General features: G+C 43.2%; 1 protein-coding gene across 2 annotated transcripts in view; it reads left to right on the plus strand.

The window, feature by feature from the left end:
- Window positions 1-1,165: 1,165 nt before the first annotated feature.
- doc2a (double C2-like domains, alpha) overlaps window positions 1,166-21,776 on the plus strand; it is a 50,797-nt gene continuing 30,186 nt past the window's right edge. Inside the window, exon 1 of one of the 2 annotated variants that reach the window (XM_036937999.1) lies at window positions 1,166-1,689. The gene's annotated coding sequence lies outside the window, so the exon portion shown is untranslated. The remainder of the gene's footprint in view (window positions 1,690-21,776) is intronic. The other variant, XM_036937998.1, reaches the window with a different exon arrangement.

The following is a 21,776-nucleotide window of genomic DNA, read 5'->3' on the forward strand; positions in this document are numbered from 1 at the left end:
AACAATGTGTCACTTTTGGGTTTTATAAGAGAAAAACCAACATGGCCTCACGTTTTAATAAAACTGATGCGTATTACATGGCTCTCCAGTTCAGAGGGAGAGAGAGATGAAGAGAGACAGGGAACAGAATGGAGGAGAGTGGCTGAAGATCAAAAAACAAAAAGCAGCACCCCAGGAACCCTGATACAATCCCTTTGGTGCGCAGGGAGGGGAAGAAAGGAGGGAGCGTGTGTGGGAGGAAGAGAGAAAGAGAGAGGGAGAAAGAGACCGGGGAAGAGAGAGAGAGAGAAAGAAAGAGAGGGGGATTCAGAGAGAAGATATTAGATTTGAGGTGTGATTTTTTGGGGGGAGGAATTTTTTACGAAGGGAAACAGTCGGGATCCCTCACCCAAGGGACACATATCTGTGCTGTCTGTCCACACACTTACCAGAAGAAGACGAGAGAGAGAGAGAGAGAGAGAGAGAGAGAGAGAGAGAGAGAGAGAGAGATGGGAAGAGAGAGAGAAGAGAAAGAGGGGAAGGAGGAAAGAGGAGAGAGAGAAAGAGGAGAGAGAGAGAGGGAGAGAGAGAGGGACAGAGAATAAAGAGAGAGGGGGCAGAGGGAGAAATATGGCGAGAAGGAGAGGGAAAGGCAAGACAAGAGGGAAAATTTATGATCTGATCAGTTACACCCTTCCTGAGAAGAAAACCCTCTGTTATTATCTGTGTGTGTGTGCGTGTGTGTGTGTGTTTGCACATGCTTTTGTAGATCAACATGTGTGTGAGAGTAATGTGCACGCATGTATCATTAGGCATCATTAGACACAAATTATACAGAGACAGAGAGACAGATGCAGTAGCTGGCAGCGTGTCGCATTAAGCTCTGTTCTACCACTGCAATCATCCCATGATGAAGAGAGAGTGGAGAAGAGGAGAGAGAGAGAGAGACAAGATAAGATAAGAGAAGCGAGGAGAGAAGACGAGAGAAAGGAAGAGAGGGAGAGGGAGAGGGAGAGAGAGAGAGAGAGGGAGAGGGAGAGAGAGGAGAGAGAGAGAGAGAGAGAGAGAGAGAGAGAGAGAGAGAGAGAGAGAGAGAGAGAGAGAGAGAGAGTACATCCCAATACATGCACTGTGATTAAACACAAAGGTTCATTACTGTTGACATTGAAGATTAATGCAGGCGGGCCAAGAGGATATTGCACACAAAAAATTTAACTGCACAGTGAAGAGAAGAGGAATGGAGAGGAGGAGAGAGGAGGGCAGAGAGGAGAGACTGACAAAATGCAGAGAAAGCCTAGAGAACGAATGACGGAGAGAGGAGAGGAGAGAGGGAGGGGGGAAAAGTCGTAATATTATCATTATACAGATAACTCACTGAAAGCAATATTTTCGCAACCCAATCCTCCCCTCCAACACTCACACACACACATACACACTCCTGCCTCACCACTCGTCTTTCTCTCTTTCCGTAACTCTATCTGTAACACTGTAGATTTCTTTATTGAATGTTAAATACTCACTCCTCCCAATCTCTCCTCTCTCCCACTCCAACCAGCTATCCCTTCCCCTCCTCTCTCTCTCCCTCCCTCTCTCTCTCCCTTGGTTTCTATCTTTCTCCCTCGGTTTCTCTCTCACCACCTGTTAGTTCAGACCCCGTGCATTGAGATACACTTGTTTATGAGGGAAGCTTTCACACTCTCGCAATCAGAGGTAAGATTTACTTTCCTTTTTTTGTTGTCTGTTATCAACTTCATACCTTCTTCTGTTGTGTTACTGCATTGTATTTGGTTAGATTCATTTCTTACATTCTCCTTTTTTATATTTGTATGTAATCCATCACTTCTTTCGCGATAACTGGCTCATCTGCTTGCGCTCTCTCTCTCTCTCTCTCTCTCTCTCTCTCTCTCTCTCTCTCTCTCTCTCTCTCTCTCGCTCTCTCTCTCTCTCTGTCTCTCTCTGCCTCTCTCTCTCTGTCTCTCTGTCTCTGTATCCCATAGGTGTACTGTATCATGATGTTAACACCTGCTGTCTCAGGAGTCCGGCTGATCAGCCAGTCCCGTTTATGTACTCAGAGTAAACCTGACCCTGCAGGGTTAAAGTATTCATTTAAAGTCAAATCAAAGTTTATTGGTCGCATACACAGTTTAGCAGGTGTTATAGTAGGTGCAGCAAAATGCTTCTGTTACTAACTCGTAACAGTGCAATAACATGTCCAAATTTAAACGTAAGGGCAACTTTAAACGTTCTTCCCAGTGGGAAGAATCTGATTAAGAATCCAAGTAGCACTGTATCAGTAATCAAAGATCAGCTAAAAATGATATACCCAGATGTAGATATAATACAGTGAGCTAGGTCAAGAATCCAGTACATACAGTTGAAGTCGGAAGTTTACATACTCCTTAGCCAAATACATTAAACTCAGTTTTTCACAATTCCTGACATTTAATCCTAGTAAAAACTCCCTGTTTTAGGTCAGTGAGGATCACCACTTTATTTGAAGAATGTGAAATGTCAGAATAATAGTAGAGAGAATGATTTATTTCAGCTTTTATTTCTTTCATCACATTCCCAGTGGGTCAGAAGTGTACATACACTCAATTAGTATTGTGTAGCATTGCCTTTAAATTGTTTAAATTGTGACAAACGTTTCGGGTAGTCTTCTGCAAGCTTCCCACAATACGTTGGGTGAATTTTGGCCCATTCCTCCTGAATGAGAGCTGGTGTAACTGAATCAGGTTTGTAGGCCTCCTTGCTCGGACATGCTTTTTCAGGTCTGCCCACAAATTTTCTATAGGATTGAGGTCAGGGCTTTGTGATGGCCACTCCAATACCTTGAATTTGTTGTCCTTAAGCCATTTTGCCACAACTTTGGAAGTATGCTTGGGGCCATTGTCCATTTGGAAGACCCATTTGCGACCAAGCTTTAACTTCCTTACTGATGTCTTGAGATGTTGCTTCAATATATCCACATAATTTTCCTACCTCATGATGCCATCTATTTTTGTGAAGTGCATCAGTCCCTACTGCACCAAAGCACCCCCACAACATGATGCTGCCACCCTGTGCTTCCCAGTTGGGATGGTGTTCTTCGGCTTGCAAGCCTCCCCCTTTTTCCTCCAAACATAACGATGGTCATTATGGCCAAACAGTTCTATTTTTGTTTCATCAGACCAGACGATATTTCTCCAAAAAGTATGATATTTGTCCACATGTACAGTTGCAAACTGTTGTCTGGCTTTTTTATGGCGGTTTTGGAGCAGTGGCTTCTTCCTTGCTGAGCAGCCTTTCAGGTTATGTTGATATAGGGCTCGTTTTACTGTGGATATAAATACTTTTGTACCTGTTTCCTCCAACATCTTCACAAGGTCATTTGCTGTAGTTCTGGGATTGATTTGCACTTTTCGCACCACAGTACATTAATCTCTAGGAGACAGAACACGTCTCCTTCCTGAGCGGTGTGACGGCTGCGTGGTCCCATGGTGTATATACTTGCATACTATTGTTTGTACAGATGAATGTGGTACCTTTAGGCATTTGGAAATTGCTCCAGACTTAAGGAGGTCTACAATTATTTTCTTTCGATTTTCCCATGATGTCAAGCAAAGAGGCACTGAGTTTGAAGGTAGGCCTTGAAATACACTGCTCAAAAAAATAAAGGGAACACTTAAACAACACAATGTAACTCCAAGTCAATCACACTTCTGTGAAATCAAACTGTCTACTTAGGAAGCAACACTGATTGACAATAAATTTCACATGCTGTTGTGCAAATGGAATAGACAGGTGGAAATTATAGGCAATTAGCAAGACACCCCCAATAAAGGAGTGGTTCTGCAGGTGGTGACCTGCAGGTGGTGACCACTTCTCAGTTCCTATGCTTCCTGGCTGATGTTTAGGTCACTTTTGAATGCTGGCGGTGCTTTCACTCTAGTAGTAGCATGAGACGGAGTCTACAACCCACACAAGTGACTCAGGTAGTGCAGCTCATCCAGGATGGCACATCAATGCGAGCTGTGGCAAGAAGGTTTGCTGTGTCTGTCAGCGTAGTGTCCAGAGCATGGAGGCGCTACCAGGAGACAGGCCAGTACATCAGGAGACGTGGAGGAGGCCATAGGAGGGCAACAACCCAGCAGCAGGACCGCTACCTCCGCCTTTGTGCAAGGAGGAGCAGGAGGAGCACTGCCAGAGCCCTGCAAAATAACCTCCAGCAGGCCACAAATGTGCATGTGTCTGCTCAAACGGTCAGAAACAGACTCTATGAGGGTGGTATGAGGGCCACAGGTGGGGGTTGTGCTTACAGCCCAACACCGTGCAGGACGTTTGGCATTTGCCAGAGAACACCAAGATTGGCAAATTTGCCACTGGCGCCCGTGCTCTTCACAGATGAAAGCAGGTTCACACTGAGCACACGTGACAGACGTGACAGAGTATGGAGACGCCGTGGAGAACGTTTTGCTGCCTGCAACATCCTCCAGCATGAACGGTTTGGCGGTGGGTCAGTCATGGTGTGGGGTGGCATTTCTTTGTGGGGACGCAGGTCTGGGAGGAGATCCCTCAGGAGACCATCCGCCACCTCATCAGGAGCATGCCCAGGCGTTTTAGGGAGGTCATACAGGCACGTGGAGGCCACACACACTAATGAGCCTCATTTTGACTTGTTTTAAGGACATTACATCAAAGTTGGATCAGCCTGTAGTGTGGTTTTCCACTATAATTTTGAGTGTGACTCCAAATCCAGACCTCCATGGGTTGATACATTTGACTTCCATTGATAATTTTTGTGTGATTTTGTTGTCAGCACATTCAACTATGTAAAGAAAAAAGTTTTTAATCCGAATATTTCATTCATTCAGAACTAGGATGTGTTATTTTAGTGTTCCCTTTATTTTTTGGAGCAGTGCACATCCACAGGTACACTTCCAATTGACTCAAAACATGTCAATTAGTCTATCAGAAGATTCTAAAGCCATGACATAATTTTCTGGAATTTTCTAAGCTGTTTAAATGCACAGTCAACTTAGTGTATGTAAGCTTCTGACCCACTGGAATAGTGATACAGGGAATTATAAGTGAAATAATCTGTCTGTAAGCAATTTTTGGAAAACTTACTTGTGTCATGCACAAAATGGATGTCCTAACCGACTTGCCAAAACTATAGTTTGTTCACAAGAAATGTGTGGAGTGGTTGAAAAACGAGTTTTAATGACTCCAACCTAAGAGCATGTAAACTGTAAATCATATTCGGTGTGTATAAACAATGTAACTAAAGTACAATGTACAGTAGTAGAAATATTATGATTAGCTTCTTTGGGGATACAGTATTTAAATACACAGTGTGGAATGAGAAGTGGCCAGTGGTTCAATGTCTCTATAGCTTGGGACAGCAGCGTTGGCTGTGGTTTGTGAATGAGAGTGTGCATCACCTGGTAGATGGCTAGCGATGGCTGTTCAACGGTCTGATGGCCTGGTAATATAAGCAGTTTTTTAGTCTCTCGGTCTTAACTCTGATACACCTGTACTGTCTCCGTCTGTCAGACGATAACCAAGTGAACAGTCCGTGGCTCGGGTGGGTGAGGTCCTTAATGATCTTCTAGGTCTTCCTTTGACACTGGGTGCTGTAGATGTCCTGGAGGGCAGGCAGCATGCCCCCAGTGATGCGTTGGGCTGCCCGCACTACCCTCTGGAGAGCCATGAGGTTGAGGGTGGAGCAGTTGCCGTACCAGGCGTGATGCAACCCGACAGAATGCTCTCAATGGTGCATCTGTAGAAGTTTGTGTGGGTCAATGGGGCCATGCTGAATTTCTTCCACCGCCTGAGTTTGTAGAGATGCTGTTGCACCTTCTTCACCACGATGTCGGTGTGGCGAGACCGTTTCAGGTCCTCAGTGATGTGCACGCCGAGGAATTGGGAGCTTTTGACCCTATCCACTTCAGCCACATTGATGTAGATGGGGGCGTGCTCTCTCTTCTGTCTCCTGTAGTCCATGATAAGCTCCTTTGTTTTGTTGACGTTGAGGGAGAGGTTATTTTCCTGGCACCAGTCCGTCACGGCTCTAACCTTCTCACTGGCTCGTCGTTGTTGTTAGTAATCAGGCCTACCTCTGTTGTGTCGCCAGCAAACTTGATGATTGAGTTGAAGTCGTGCGTGGCCACGCAGTCATGGGTGAACATGGAGTACAGGAGGGGAATGAGCACACACCCCTGGGGGGCCCCCGTGTTGAGGATCAGTGTGGTGGACGTGTTGTTGCCTTCCCTCACCACCTGGGGTCGTCCCGTCAGGAAATCTAGGATCCAGTTGCAGTTCAGACTCAAGGCCCCGAGTTTAGGGACACGCTTAAAGGGCACTATGGTGGGATTGAAATAGATGTACCCCTTTGCTGCAGTCAAATGACTTAGCGGCCTCATGGGTGGAGTGTTATTCATATTTTTCATAATTTCATAATGAATAAAGATTATTTTGTTCAAATGCAGAAAATCTATTGTTTCTCTGTCAAACAGTGTTGTTATATTTAAGTCTTCTGTGATGTCTATAAAGTGTAATATTGGGATGCAAACTCAACTCTACAGTATATCTGACATGGTACAGGTGTCTTCTTTTTTTAAACCCATAAGCATGTCTGTGAGGTATATACTTTACTTCAAAGTATATTTGTTTAAGACTACAAAGAAACACTGATTTGATCTACACAAAATACTCTATAATGTCAAAGTGAAAAGAAAATTCTACAGATGTTTACAAATGAATACAAAAAATGATAACTAAAATATAGTTGTTGCATAGGTATTCACCCCCTTTGTTTAGGAAAACCTAAATTAGCTCAGAAGTCAAATTTGGCTTAACAAATCACATAACAAGTTACATGGACTCACTCTGTGTTACAAAATAGTGGTTGACATGGTTTTTAAATGGCTACCCCTTCCTCTGGCCCCCATATACACATCTACCTGTAAGGTTTCAATCAGTCAAGTATTGCAGTTCAAGCACAGATTCAACTACAAAGACCAAGGAGCCTTTCAAAAGCCTCATAAAGAAGGGCAGTGATTGGTAGATGACAAATCAGACATTGAATATATCTTGAAGCATGGTCAAGTTAATAATTATGCTGTGGTTGATGTATTAAACCACCTTGACACATCAAAGAGGCAGTTGTCTTTCTGAACTGCGCTGCAGGACAGGAAGGACACTGCTTAGGGATGTCACCGTGAGGCCAGAGTTCAATGGCTGTGATGGGAGAAAACTGAGGATGGACCAACAACATTGTAGTGACTCCACAATAATGACCTAAATGAGAGTGAAAACAAGAATACAAATATACATCATACGAATATTCCAAAACATGCATATGTATGCAACAAGGCACTAAAGTAATACTGCAAAAAAACATGGCAAAGGAATACATTTTTTTGGACTAAATGCAAAACCTTATGTTTGGGGAAAATCCAACACAACACTGCCTCCTTATTTTCAAGCATGGTGGTGGCTGCATCATGTTATGGGTGTGCTTGACATTGGCAGAGACTGTGGAGTTTTTCCAGATTGAAACAAAAGGGGATGGAGCTAAGCACAGGCAACATCCTAGAGTTAAACCTGCTTCTGTCTGCTTTACACCAGACACTAGGAGAGGAATTCCCCTTTCAGCAGGGCAATAACCTACAACACAAAGTCAAATCTACACTGGTGTTGCTCACCAAGAAGACAGTGAATGTTCCTGAATGGCCAAGTTACAGTTTTGACTTCAATCTGCTTGAAAATCTATGGCAAGACTTGACAATTGCTGTCTAGCAATGATCCCCAAAAGCTTGACAGAGCTTGAAGAATTTTGAAAAGAACAATGGGCAAATATTGCACAATACAGGTGTGCAAAGCTCTTAAGAGACTTACCCAAGAAGACTCACATCTATAAATCAGGCTTTTCTAACATGTATTGACTCAGGGGGGTGAATTCTTATCTTATCAAGGTTTACAGTATATATACATTAGTGTTTTATTTTGTATTCATCTTTAAAAAAAATGTTAAGATTTTTCTCCCATTTTGACATTACGGAGTATTTTGTTTAGATCGTTGACAAAATCAACTAAATCCATTGTAATCACACTTTGTAACACAATAACATGTGAAGAAACCCAAGGGGGGTGTAGACCTTCTATAGGCACAGTAGGTATTCCTCTTGTCCAGGTGGGATAGGGCGGTGTGCAGTGCAACCACGATTGCGTCATCCATGGAGCTGTTGGAGCGTGTGTGGTGAAGGTGATATGGTCCTTGATTTGCCTTTCAAAGCACTTCATGATGACAGAACTGTGCTACGGGGCAATAGTAATTTAGTTCAGTTACCTTGGCTTGCTTGGGAACAATGGTGGCCATCTTAAAGCAAGTGGGGATGACAGACTGGGATAGTGAGTGGTTGACAATGTCCTTAAACACTCCAGCCAGCTGGTCTGCGCATGCTCTGAGGAAGCGGCTTGGGATGCCATCTGGACCAGCAGCCTTGCGAGAGGGATAACACGCTTGAAGGTCCTTCTCACGTAGGCTACAGAGATCGGGAGCCTGCAGTCCTCGTGAGAAGCGGGGGCCCACATCGGCTGCTCTGTTTTCCTCAAAGCTCCTCAAAGCGGGTGAAAAAGATGTTTAGCTTGTCTGGCAGTGAGGCTTCTGTGTCCAAGACGTAGCTGGTTTCTTCTTTATAATCCGTGATAAGTCCCTGCCACAAACATCTTCTGTCTGAGTCGTTGAATTGTGACTGTCTTTTTGCTTCTATGCTTGTCTTATGGAGATCATAGGAGGTCTATTTGTACTTGTCCATGTTTCCAATATTTTTACTATGGTTAAATGCGGTGGTTCGCGCATCATTTATTCCTCAGCACAGCATTCTCCACCCTCTCTCCTTCTCTCCATCTCTCTCTCTTTCTCCCCTTCTCTCCACCTCTCTTTTCTCCCTTTTTCTCTTTCTCCCTTTCTCTCTCTCCTTTTCAATCTTTTTCTCTCCCTCCATCTCTCTCTCTCTCTGTGCATTCATGAATGAATATGGAATATCAACTTTATATAGAAATTGATAGTGCTTTTTTTGGGGGGGGGATTGCTAAGATCTTGCTACTTATTCATTCATGCGAATCCACCACGTCCTCGCTCTTTTCCCTAGGTGTTTCCCTGTCTCTGACTATTTGTTTATCTCTCTCTCTCTGTTTCTCTCTCTTTCTCTCCGAGATTCAGGTAAGCTTTATTAGCACGGATGATAAAGCCACTGTTGCTAAAGCGGAACGAAATAATGACATCAACAATAACAATCTATCAGAAATGAATAATAGTAGTGACGGTGATTAGAGAAAGGGGACAATATATACACAGAGTGTAGAAAACATCAGGAAGACCTGCTCTTTCCTTGACACAGACTGACCAGGTGAAAGCCATGATCCCGTATTGATGTCACTTGTTAAATTCATTTCAGTGTAGATGAAGGAAAGAAAACAGTTTAAAGAAGGATTTTTATGCCTTGAGACAATTGAGACATGGATTGTGTGTGTGTGCCATTCAGAGGGTGAATGGGCAAGACAAAAGATTCAAGTGCTGTTGAAGGGGGTATGGTAGTAGGTGCCAGGCGCACCGGTTTGTTTTCACACTCAACAGTTTCCTGTGTGTATCAAGAATGGTCCACCACCCAAAGGACATCAAGCCAACTTGACACAACTCAATATTTGGAAGGTGTTCTTAATGTTTTGTACATTCTGTGTACAAAGGACCATTGTTTTTTACCTGAGGGTTTTTCTCAACAACAACAGTCTTCTACCAAGGATCCTTAAAGGTAATCTTTCCCAATGAGGAACTATAGGGGAGCCAACATCAACCTCTATGTAGGTGTGCAGTTTTATCAAGGGAAACATTCTATCACATGACATAGTGCCTTTGTCCCAAATGGCACCCTAGTCCCTATATAGTGCATTACGTTTGACCAAAGCCCTACGGGACCTGGTCAAAAGTTGTGCACTATAAAGAGAATAGGGTGCCATTTGGGACGCAGAATGGTCCTTTGTAATATACTGTGGGCCCACAGAAAGGCGTTCAGTCACGGTAGGATTACCGGCAGCAACCGATGCTCCACGTTAGCTAAGCTCAGCAAGGCAGCGAAACAGGAGGATATGCAAATGAGGCCACAAAGACCAGGGTGGTTTTCCAATTGCCTCGCAAAGATGTGCCTTCAGAAAGTATTCATACCCCTTGACTTATTCCACATTTTGTTGTGTTACAGCCTGAATTCAAAATGGATTCAATTGATTTTATTTTCTTACCCATCTACACATAATTCCCCAAAATGACAAAGTGATTTTTTTATGCCTTGAGACAATTGAGAAATGGATTGTGCAACATTGGCCCATTATTCTTTAAAAAATTATTCAAGCGCTGTCAAATTGGCTGTTGATCATTACTAGACAACCATTTTCAGGTCTTACCATAGATTGTCATGTAGATTTAACTCAAAATGGTAACTCGGCAACATTCACTGGCTTCTTGGTCAGCATCTCCAGTGTAGATTAGGCCTTGTGTTTTAGGTTATTGTCCTGCTGAAAGGTGAATTCACCTCTCAATGTCTGGTGGAAAGCAAACTGAACAAGGTTTTCCTGTGCTTAGGATTTTGTCTGTGCTTAGCTCCATTCCATTTGTTTTTTATCCTGAAAAACTCCCCAGTCCTTAACTCTTACAAGCATAACCCTAACATTACGCAGCTTGAAAATATGGAGAGTGGTACTCAGTAATGTGGGGTACTGGATTTGCCTCAAACGTAATACTTTGTATTCAGGACAAAAAGTTACTTGCTTTGACATATTTTTGCAGTATTACTTTAGTGCCTTGTTGCAAAACGCATGCATGTTTAGGAATATGTATTATTCTGTACTGGCTTCCCTTTCACTCTATCAATTAGGTTACTATTGTGGAGTAACTACAATGGTGTTGATCCATCCTCAGTTTTCTCCTATCACAGCCATTACTAGCCTTATCAAGATCTGCATCCCTCCTCCCATTCTTCACCTATCTGGTATCTCTTGGGTTCTTCTAAGGATCTCCTGGTGGGATTGCCAACACAAAAACAGCCTAAGTACTACGACCTGACAATGTCGACCTGAGACTCCAAGCAAAAGTCGACAGAGTCCCCCCCCCTGGATCCTTTATCTGCAGTCCTCGTTTTCATCAAGTCCATTCTCATTCCCCCCCCCTGAATCCTCCTTCTCAAATCCCATTCCATTTCCTCAATACATATTCTAAACCCATTTCAATGTCTGGTCCTTCAACTAATTGAGACTTGATTGATAGCTGCAATATCTACTCTGGGTATATTAGAGAGAATTCAGTGCAACTGTTCTCTCCGTTCTGGACAGATGGTACGTTTTTATTCTCTCTCTCTCTGTTCTTTTGGTTCGATCAAGGCAAGTCTACTGTGTGGAGGATCCACTGGATCCACTGTTGTTCTATGAACTCTAAACAAATAAATTCTATAATCTATTTTCAACAACATTTACTGAAATGCTTCCCTTATGAAAAAAAACCCAGACATTTCACACGATCACATGTGATCTTATGTGAAGATAATATGTAAATGCAACATCTAATAACATAACTGCACATGTGAGAATTTCAGCACGTGAGAACATATCATGAAATAAACGTGACCACATGGGGATTTGTTATTATTTAACTAGGCAAGTCAGTTAAGAACAAATTCTTATTTGCAATGACGGCCTAGGAACAGTAAATAGAGACGCAAAAGTTTTTCACAGGAAAGTTCAAATGTCACATTTTATTTGTAAAGGAAGTGATGAAATCGTATGTGGGACTAAAGTAAATGGTACACTGTTAAGCTAAAATAGTGTGGAAATTTTAATCAATAACAATATTTTTACATTTGAAAAAACTCTCCAAGTGATATAAACTATTACCCAAACTGGGATTTGAACTCACGACCTCTGGATTTGGTATACGCTGACCTTTCTGTTGCGCCACGAAAGCTAGGGTTTTTAGAAATCCCTACTCAGAGATGGTGGTGTAGCAAGAAGATCAGCCTGCCGTGAACCAAGCGTTTGCGAGTTGAAATCCCAGGTTGAGAACATGTTGAATAATAATTGCTGCATAAATAAACATACACAATGTAATCATGTATGTCAAAGTGTGCCAACTATGTAAGTTTAAAACACTATTTCATGACGTTCAGGCGACATCCTAACCAATCATTTTTGTTTACTAGGCATCACCTGTGAAACCTCGTAATTTGAATCCACATGTGAAAAGTTGTGATCACGTGCAAATCCACATGTGAAACTTCATGTGAAACCATGTGGTTTTGGAACACTTCACATATGATATTTCACATAAAGTTTCACATGGATTTTTAGATGTGATTTCACAAATGCCCTGAAATAAAACATTTGTGGTTAGGATGTCGCCAGAAAGTCATAAAAGAGTTGCATTGTTTTCAACTTACATATTGTGCAAAACATGGACATTTCACATGTGGTTTTTCCATAAGGGTTGGCTGCCTAAAATGAAGGAATCTTTAAAGTTTTCTTCCTCCTGTCAGAATGCAGTTTCTTTCTCCCTTCTATCAAATCTGAAAGAATCATTGTTTTTGAGCTGCAAAGATCTATCTCAGGAACACTCGATCACAGCAAATTTACAAAGGACCATTGTTTTCAGGCGTCCTTCCTAACTCATTTGCCGGAGAGGAAGGAAACCACTCAGACATCTCACCATGAGGGCCAATGGTGACCTTAAAACACTTTTGGTCCATTTTCGCCTAAAATGACATACCCAAATCTAACTGCCTGTAGCTCAGGACCTGAAGCAAGGTTTTACATATTCTTCTTATCATTTGAAAGGAAACACTTTGAAGTTTGTGGAAATGTGAAATGAATATAGAAGAATATAACACATTAGATCTGGTAAAAAATAATACAAAGAAAAAAACATGCTTTTTTGTGTACCATCATCTTTGAAATGCAAGAGAAAAGCCATAATGTACTATTCCAGCCAAGGCTCAATTTAAAATTTGGCCACTAGATGGCAGCAGTGTATGTGCAAACTGTTAGACTGATCCAATGAACCATTGTATATCTGTTCAAAATGTTGTATCAAGACTGCCCACATGTCCCTAATTGGTTTATTAACACATTTTCAAGTTCATAATTGTGCATTCTCCTCAAACAATAGCATGGCATTCTTTCACTGTAATAGCTACTTTCAATTGGACAGTGCAGTTAGAATAACAATAGTTTAAGCTTTCTGCACATATCAGATATGTCTATGGGAATTTGTTTTGTTACTTACAACCTCATGCTAATCACATTAGCCTACGTTAGCTCTAGTAACGCACAGTGTCGTGCAATGCGACATGCACTGCAGAACAAACAAGCGGAGGGATGATAGTTTGGTCAGGATTAAGCAGGGTGGCAGTGGGATATAAGGAGAGTGAGGACAGGTGTGTGGAGGCTGATTAGCAATGAGTTACAGCTGAGGCTTGTTGAGTTGTGTTCAAGGCAACTAGTTCAAGTGTTGCATTCAAGTCTGGTCCCCTTTCCTGACCAAATCAAATCACATTTTATTGGTCACATACACATGGTTAGCAGATGTTATTGTGAGTGTAGCGAAATGCTTGTGCTTCTAGTTCCGACAGTGCAGCAATATCTAACAAGCAATCTAACAATTCCACAACAACTACCTAGTAGACACAAATCTAAGTAAAGGGATGGAATAAGAATATATACATATAAATATATGGATGAGCAATAACCGAGCGGCATAGGCAAGATGCAATAGATGGTATGAAACATGGTATATACATATGGGATGAGTAATGCAAGATATGTAAACATTATTAAAGTGGCAATATTAAAGTGACTAGTGATCCATTTATTAAAGTGGCCAATGATTTCAAGTCTGGTTATAGGCAGCAGCCTCTCTGTGTTAGTGATGACTGTTTAACAGTCTGATGGCCTTGAGATTGAAAAATAGCTTCTGTCTCATGGTCCCAGCTTTGATGCACCTGTACTGACCTCGCCTTCTGGATGGTAGCGAGGTGAACAGGTTCGGCTCGGGTGGTTGTTGTCCTTGATCTTTTTGTCCTTCCTGTGATATCAGGTGCTGTAGGTGTCCTGGAGGGCAGGTAGTTTGCCCCCGGTGATGCGTTGCGCAGTCACACTGCCTGTTTGGGTGGACTATTTCAGTTTGTCAGTGATGTGTATGCCAAGGAAATTAAAGCTTTCCACCTTCTCCACTGCTGTCCCGTCGACGTGGACAGGGGGGTGCTCCCTCTGCTGTTTCTGAAGTCCACCTTGAGAGAAACCAGGCTCAGCTGGGAATCCTCTTTTGGCTGGTTGGGTAGGATTCGGTGCATGAGGCAGATTGTATCTGAAATGAGGCAGGGACTGGGCTTGAGTTAAGGCAGGTTTTGAGAGATGAGCATGTTGTGGGCTGTCCTGATGTTATTGATGTCAGAGCGGCTGGTGGGCTGTGGCCAGAAGTTGAAGATTCTAGGAGAGAGTTTCAGCTGGTGGAGGAAGAGCCAGGAAGGCTGTCGAAAGGGAATGGTGAGCCGGAGGGCAGGGCTCTCCGAACTGAGAGAAATTCACACCTGTGAGCAGCAGGAACGGCTGGAGCAGCAGGAACAGCAGGCACCAGCAGGCACCGCCTGAGCGGTTGTCGCTAGCAGAGAAGAAGGTGAGGCACTGCAGGGGTGGAGGTCACAGAACCAGTGCGACCAGAGGCGAAGATGGAGGTCATCACTGGTGAAGAGGGAGGGTGTGTCACCGTGGGAGCAGTGGTCATGCGTCAACGGAGCCCGAGGTGGGGAGAGAGGTCATCACTGGCAGAAAGAGGGGGTGAGCCACTGCCGGAGTAGCAGTCACAGGTCATGTGAGACATGGGGGAGGGGAGACAGATTCTGTGAAGATGGCCAGAGTGGAAAAACCGGTTGCACCGCCGGAGGAGACAGTACATGAGAGGTAGAGGAAGCAGCTGAGAGAGAGGTTGTCATTGCCAAAGAATGACCCACTGCCCTTGCAGGTAGTCACAGGGCCAGCAGGACGTGAGTGAAAGTAGAGGTCATGGAGCCAGCCGGAATTGAGGTGGGGAGAGAGGTCGACACTGGCAAAGAGAGGGTGAGCCACGCGCGGTCATGGGCCAGTAGAACCTGAGGGAAAGAGAGGTCGACACTGGCAGATAAAGAGATTGAGCTGCTGCCAGAGCAGCTGCCACAGGGCCAGCAAGACTTGAGGGGGGAAAGGAGCCTGAGGCTGTGAAGATAGTACAGGCAAGGTAGCCAGGAGGCCAGAGCCCCCTGAGAAACAGCCATGAACTGTCCTGTATAACTGCCCATATGAACAGCCTGCAAACACCACTCTACCCACTGCTATCAGACTGTATAATAACTATAGCTCTTGAATTTTAAAATCATATTTGAACATTTACATTTTTATCATGAAAAAGTCTGGTAATGTTTCACGTGTTCTGTATTCTATTTACAGTTTAAGTCGGAAGGTTACATACACCTTAGCCAAATACATTTAAACTCAGTTTTTCACAATTCCTGACATTTAATCCGAGTAAAAATGTAATGCCTTAGGTCAGTGAGGATCACCACTTTATTTTAAGAATGTGAAATGTCAGAATAATAGTAGAGAGAAGGATTTATTTCAGCTTTTATTTATTTCATCACATTCCCAGTGGGTCAGAAGTTTACATACACTCAATTAGTATTTGGTAGCATTGCCTTTAAATTGTTTAACTTGGGTCAAACGTTTTGGGTATCCTTCCACAAGCTTCCCACGATAAGTTGGGTGAATTTTGGCCCATTTCTCCTGACAGAGCTGGTGCAACTGAGTCAGGTTTGTAGGCCTCCTTGCTCACACACGCTTTTTCAGTTCTGCCCACACATTTTCTATAGGATTGAGGTCAGGGCTTTGTGATGGCCACTCCAATACCTTGACTTTGTTGTCCTTAAGCCATTTGCCACAACTTTGGAAGTATGCTTGGGGTCATTGTCCATTTGGAAGACCCATTTGCGACCAAGCTTTAACTTCCTGACTGATGTCTTGAGATGTTTCTTCAATATATCCATATACTTTTACTGCCTCATGATGCCATCTATTTTGTGAAGTGCACCAGTCCCTCCTGCAGCAAAGCACCCCCACAACATGATGCTGCCACCCCCGTGCTTCACGGTTGGGATGGTGTTCTTCGGCTTGCAAGCCTCCCCCTTTTTCCTCCGAACATAACGATGGTCAATACGATGGTTTCATCAGACCAGAGGACATTTCTCCAAAAAGTACGATATTTGTCCCCATGTGCAGTTGTGAACCGTAATTTGGCTTGTGTTTGGCGGTTTTGGAGTAGTGGCTTCTTACTTGTTGAGGAGCCTTTCAGGTTATGTCGATATAGTACTCCTTTTACAGTGGATATAGATACTTTTGTATCTGTTTCCTCCAGCATCTTCACAAGGTCATTTGCTGTTGTTCTGTGATTGATTTGCACTTTTCGCACCAAAGTACATTCATCGATAGGAGAGAGAACATGTCTCCTTCCTGAGTGGTATTACGGCTGCGTGGTCCCATGGTAGTTATACTTGCGTACTATTGTTTGTACAGATGAACGTGGTACCTTCAGGCATTTGGAAATGGCTCCCTATGACGAACCAGACTTGTGGAGGTCTAAAATTTGTTTTCTGATGTCTTGGCTGATTTCTTTAGATTTTCCCATGATGTCAAGCAAAGAGGCACTGAGTTTGAAGGTAGGCCTTGAAATACATCCACATGTACATGTACATCCAATTGACTCAAATTATGTCAATTAGTCTATCAGAAGATTCTAAAGCCACAACATCATTTTCTGGAATTTTCCAAGTGATTTAAAGGCACAGTCAACTTAGTGTATGCGGACGTCTGACCCACTGGAATTGTGATACAGTGAATTAAAGGTGAAATAATCTGTCTGTAAACAATTTTTTGAAAAATTACTTGTGTCATACACAAAGTAGATTTCCTAACCGACTTGCCAAAACTAACTACATTTGTGGAGTGGTTGAAAAACGAGTTTCAATGACTCCAACCTAAGTGTATGCAAACATCCGACTTCAACTGTATGTCACGTATGTGTTATGTATTTTAAATAGGTGTCTTTCAATTGTTAGTCATGTCAATTCTGTTCCTAGGCCGTCATTGAAAATAAGAATTTGTTCTTAACTGACTTGCCTATTTAAATAAAGGTAAAATAATATGTATATATTTTTTAATTACAGACAAACTCAAACTCAGAGCGGGCAACCGTAAAAATACGGTTGCACCGCCGGCGGAGACAGAACATGAGGTAGAGGAAGCAGTACGCCGAGAGATGCCGTCGCTGGTAGAGAGAGTGGATGAGCCACTGCCAAAGCAGCGGTCACGGTTCCAGTGGGGCAAAGAGAATAGTACTAGCAACAGGAAAGGGAGCTGGGGGGCCAGAGCAGCCGTTGGATTCAGGGAGTGCACTGCCGACGTGGAGGAGAAAGGGTTAATGAGAGAGAGCAGGGGAGAGGGACATGTCCGTGTTCAGGTATTGGAATGAGAGGGGGGAGAGAGACATCCTGGCCTGCTGGGCCGTCGGGGGGAGCTGTAAGCTGCAGGGCTTTAGGCTGTGTCGGATGCCAAATTGAAATCTGTGGATGCTGGGAGAGAAGCCAGGTCCTTGAGGCCTGATCTGATGCTTGGAGGCCGAGTTGGTGGTGGTGGAATGAATATGCCGCAGTGGAGGCAGCAAGGGAATGATGTCATGGTGGCCCCCCGGTGCGTGGTATATGTGGTTGTGGTCCCGGCAAGACAGGAAGCCATAGTCAACAGACCGGAGAGAGTGAGAAGTAGTTGAGTTGAAGAAAAGGGGCATGAGGGAGAGAGCAATAACAAGAGAGAGAGAACAATCATGGCTGGACGAACGCTATGCAATGACATAAAGATGACATTTCTAGAGGAGAAAGCCAGTCTGCAGTATGACAGATAATGTAGCATGTGACTAATGTATGGTTGAATTGTAGTATGCAATGAAATTCTGATACAGGATAACAAAGGGCAGTATAACTAGAAGGGATTACGTTGTCCCTTTGACAGGGTAAAATCGCTCTTCTCTGTTAGAGCAAAAATATACTGAAATATACTGAAATGTAATGCCCATGGACTTGAAAAACTGCACTCATTTATGACAAATGTATTACTTTTAAATTGAAAACATGGCTCAAATCTATCCAAACCTGTACACAAGTTATCTGTGGTTCCTCATGTGTAAAACGACAGTTGATGTTATTCTTGTTAGAATTATATATTATTGGATGTAATGTATTTGTATTTTGTATTGTTTTAGTGAGTATTTGTATAGTGGCAGTGTAATTGTCCTTAGTTGCCCTGGGACTACGGGTGCAAGTTAGCTTTTGGCTAACCCCGGCACATTTACATGAATGTGGCATTATTGTAATATTGATGTTGATTAATGAGCATTCTGATACTATGTGTGGCCTGCTGTCAAAAGAACTGCGGCAAACGTGACCCGGGACAATACTTGAATGAATGGCATAATAACATTTGCCAAGCAGTGCTTTCATCAAATTACATTGAACATGAGGGAATGAAAGTGGAATTGTAAGGATTGTTTTGATTTAATCTTTATTTAACTAGGCAAGTCAGTTAAGGACAAATTCTTATTTACAATGACGGCCTACCAAAAGGCAAAAGGCCTCCTGCGGGGACGGGGGCTGGGATTAAAAACAAAAATATTGGACAAAACACACCACGATAAGAGAGACACCACAACACTACATTAAGAGAGACCTAAGACAACATAGCATGGCAGCAACACATGACAACACAACATGGTTGCAGCACAAAACATGGTAAAAACATTATTGGGCACAGACAACGGCACAAAGGGCAAGAAGGTAGAGACACTAATACATCACACAAAGCAGCCACAACTGTCAGTAAGAGTATCCATGATTGAGTCTTTGAATGAAGAGATGGAGATAAAAACTGTCCAGTTTGAGTGGTTTTTGCAGCTCGTTCCAGTCGCTAGCGGCAGCGAACCTAAAAGAGGAGCGACCCAGGGATGTGTGTGCTTTGGGGTCCTTTAACAGAATGTGACTGGCAGAACGGGTGTTGTGTGTGAAGGATGAGGCCTGCAGTAGGTATCTCAGATAGGGGGGAGTGAGGCCTAAGAGCCTTTTATAAATAAGCATCAACCAGTGGGTCTTGCGACGGGTATACAGAGATGACCAGTTTACAGACGAGTATAGAGTGCAGTGATGTCTTCTATAAGGAGCATTGGTAGCAAATCTTATAGTCGAATGGTAAAGAACATCTAGCTGCTCGAGAGCACCCTTACCTACCGTCTCCATAATCTAGCATGGGTAGGATTGTCACCTGAATCAGGGTTAGTTTGGCAGCTGGGGTGAAAGAGGAGCAATTACTTAGAGGAAACCAATTATATATTTAACCTTAGCTTGCAGCTTTAATATGTGCTGAGAGAAGGACAGCGTGCCATCTAGCCATATTCCCAAGTACTTGTATGAGGTGACTACCTCAAGCTCTAAACCCTCAGAGGTAGTAGTCACACCGGTGGGCAGAGGGGCATTCTTCTTACCAAACCCCATGACGTTTGTTTTGGAGGTGTTCAGAACTAGTTTAAAGGCAGAGAAAGCTTGTTGGACACTAAGAAAGCTTTGTTGCAGAGCGTTTAACACAAAATCAGGGGAGGGGTATATAAATGGATGAGAGAGCTTCCTAATGCCTGAGCTATGTTGTTGATTTTGTTGTTGTAAATTGAGCAGTGCAAGGGGCCTAGGATCAAGCCTTGGGGTACTCCCTTGGTGACTGGCAGTGGCTGAGACAACAGATGTTCTGACTTTATACACTGCACTCTTTGGGAGAGGTAGTTAGCCCACAAGACCAAAGAACCCTCAGATACCAATATTCCTTAGCTGGCCCACAAGAATGGAATGGTCTATCATATAAAAAGCTTTGGCCAATAAGTCAATATTGCTTAGAATCAAGGACAATGGTGACATTATTTAGGAACTTTAAGGTTGCAGTGACACATCCATAACCTGAGCGGAAACCATGTTGCATACCAGAGAGAATATTGTAGACATCAAGAAAGCCAATCAGTTCATTATTATCAAGTTTTTCCAACACTTTTGATAAACAGGGCAAAATAAAAGTTGGCCTATAACTGTCCAAGCATCTTCAACAGAGGGGGTCAAGCTGATTCTATATCAATTTACAGAGGCCAGGTTATGAAGGAAGGCTTGCTCCTAAAAAAAAAATTGCAACCATCTATGACAAATCAGGACAGGAAATTTCACTGAGCAGTCATTACGAACACAGGCTGTGAAACAGTGATCACATTACAGAAAACAATCTGATACCTATCAGGATTATTTGTGAGGATAACATCAAGGAGAGTAGCCTTTTCTGGGTGCTTGGAGTCATACCTTGTGGGATTGGAAATAATCTGAGAAGGATTTGGGAGTCACATTGCTTTAGGACATGGTCAGGTGGTTTAAGCATGTCCCAGTTTATGTCAGCTAGCAGGACAAATTCAGACTTAGTCTAAGGGGCCAGGAGAGAGCTTATGGCAGGTAGGGTAGAGGCCAGTGGTGATGGTGGACGACAACACCCAGCAATAGTCAACCAAGAGCTATTTGAAAGTTGTATGCTTAAAACCAGCAAATCAAATTGTTTGGGGACAGACTTGGTGGAGACAACCAAGCACTGAAGGTGTTCCTTGGGAAAGATTGCTACTCCACCACCTTTGGAAGATCTGTCTTGCCGAAAAAGGTTATAACCAGAAAGGTTAACATCAGTGTTCAAAATACTTTCCTAACCCCATCTCAGTAATGACCAACACATCTGTATTGGAGCTGTAAACCTACACTTTGAATTGATCAATTTTAGGTAATACGTTTCTAGTGTTGACGTGCAGAAAACCCAGGCTTTTACGAGAGTAGAAATCAGTGAAACAGATATCAGAGCACAAGTCAGAATTGGGGCTAGCAACGGTAGCTGGGCCAGGGTGTACATGCACATTTCCAGATATCATCAGCAGTAATGCTTACAACGGATGATATGCCTGCTCTAAACTGTATATGGTAGCATAGCGGCTGTATGGTGAGTAGCCAGCCCGTCTAATATTAAAGGAACTATGAAGTAAGCACACAGATGACTTGGAACAGGAACTACATCAAAATGACTTACTGTACAGACCCAGCGATGGATGAATAACTGGGACTCAGATGCGTTGGTTGGTGGCACAGCCTCACGGGTCCACTGAGTAGCGGGGCGTGTGGCAGGGAGGTGTGCTTGTACATGCGGTGAGGAAGGGCCGTGGATAGTCGGAAATGCACTCAGGAGAGCATGCTGGGAATGGGCCTTGGACGTGTCGTGGTGAAGCATATTCTCAACCCAGAGCTGGCCGGTATGGAGGAGAGGAAATATTGTGAAAGAAGGTAGCTTGCTGTAATACGAGAGAAACAAGGGATATACACTTAACAAAAATGTTGTAGCAAATTCGTGGGGTAGCCCTGACCGGGACTCCAAACCGGGTACAGCGACGGTCAAGCCAACACCTTAACCACTACGACAAGAGGTGCAAACCTCTTGATGAGGTCACTAGGTTTTGGCTCAAGTTCACTACAATATAAAACACAGCATGCAACAAATTCAAAGATTTTATTGAGTTATAAGTTCATATAAGGAAATGAGTCAATTGAAATAAATTCATGAGGCCTTAATCTATGGATTTC

Source organism: Oncorhynchus mykiss, chromosome 12 (assembly GCF_013265735.2).
Source record: "Oncorhynchus mykiss isolate Arlee chromosome 12, USDA_OmykA_1.1, whole genome shotgun sequence".
NCBI lineage: Eukaryota > Metazoa > Chordata > Actinopteri > Salmoniformes > Salmonidae > Oncorhynchus > Oncorhynchus mykiss.